Source organism: Manis pentadactyla, chromosome 13 (assembly GCF_030020395.1).
Source record: "Manis pentadactyla isolate mManPen7 chromosome 13, mManPen7.hap1, whole genome shotgun sequence".
NCBI lineage: Eukaryota > Metazoa > Chordata > Mammalia > Pholidota > Manidae > Manis > Manis pentadactyla.
The window spans coordinates 51,166,257-51,167,807 of NC_080031.1; the positions used below are offsets into that span (position 1 = coordinate 51,166,257).

A 1,551-nucleotide genomic window follows, 5' to 3' on the forward strand; every position below is an offset into this window, starting at 1 on the left:
TTTCAAAGATAAAACTTGGTGTTCTACATGCAGTTCCAAATATTTTAGACATTCTATATGCATGACTGCAAGAACAAACATGGAGGAACTTTCACACTATCTAAGGTGATTATGAAGGTGTCTACTGTATTTTGTGATTAAAGATTATGGATAAGAGTCCTAAGTTTAGTGGGCTTCCAAGCTACTTTAATGTTAAAACCATAGCATTATGAAAAATATCATATCCTATTGGTCTAATGTTATAAAAAATACCCATATATCCCATTTCCCAAAACTCCCTGGAAAACTATTAATGCTTGCATTCTCTAAATAAGTGAAAGTAAAGCCTTTCTGCAAAATGTGTTCACAACATTGTTTACAATTACATGCAAACCCCAAAGCCAAGAGCAATAAGCAAGACCAATAAGAGCTTCCCAGCCGGCTTCATCCTTCTGTGCTGCTCAGAAAAGCCACAGCTAGAAATCGTTCTCTTCTGGGCTGTGATCCTCTTGTACACCATGGTCGTCTTCTCCAACTCAGCCATCATCCTGCTCTCCTGTGTGGACCCTCGTCTCCACACCCCCATGTACTTCTTCCTCAGCAATCTCTCCTTCCTGGATCTCTGCTACACCACAGCTGCTGTGCCCCAGATGTTGTCCAACCTGTGGGGGCCAGACAAGAGCATCATCTACACAGGCTCTGTCCTCCAAGTCTATTTGTTGCTCTGTCTTGGGGCCACAGAAGGCGTCATGCTGGTTGATGGCCTTTGACTGCTGTGTCGCTATCTGCCGGCCCCTGCACTACACAGTCATCATGAACCGTCCACTGTGCTGGAAGCTGGGACTCATGGCCTGGCTGTGCAGCCTGCTGGAATCTGTGACCCAAAGCCCCGTCACATTCCAGTTGCCCTTCTGCACCCACCACCACCTGGATGACTTTTTATGCCAAGTTCCTGAACTCAAACGCCTGGTCTGTGGGGACACTGCTGCCAGTGAGTGGCAGATGACCATCTCTGCTCTTCTCTTCACCGTCGTGCCAGTGGGGTTGATCCTGACTTCCTATGGCTTCATAGCTCAAGCCTTGGGGAAAATCCAGTCTGAGGAGGGAAGGCAGAAGGCCATTGCCACCTGCTCCTCCCACCTCACCGTGGTCGTCATGTTCTATGGGACAGTGGCCATGGTGTACACGCACCCTAAGAACCAACTTGCTTCCAAACACGGCAAGTTTGTAACCTTCTTCTTCACCGTGGTTACACCACTGCTGAACCCCCTCATCTACATCCTGCAGAACAAAGAGGTGAAGGGGGCCCTGCAAAGACTCCTGAGGAAGGGGGACAGCATGAGGGGAAAGAATAAATTGAGTTTTTGAACTGGAACTAATTTGAAAATCATGATCTCCACGCACTCTACATTGGAGAGTCTAAATTTTAATTAGAGGAGAGAGAGCTTAGGTAAAAGGCAGTACTTCATGAACTATTCTTTATTCCTAATAATTTAAGAGTAATTTTGGTAAGAAAAAAGTCTGTCCTTTTGTCCACCTATTAACTTTTCCACGGGGAGGAATGCTGTTTGC

General features: G+C 46.1%; 1 pseudogene; it reads left to right on the top strand.

Moving 5' to 3' along the window:
* The first annotated feature begins 497 nt into the window (after positions 1 to 497).
* On the top strand, positions 498 to 1,347 carry LOC118919980 (olfactory receptor 15-like; annotated as a pseudogene).
* The last annotated feature ends 204 nt before the right edge of the window (positions 1,348 to 1,551 follow it).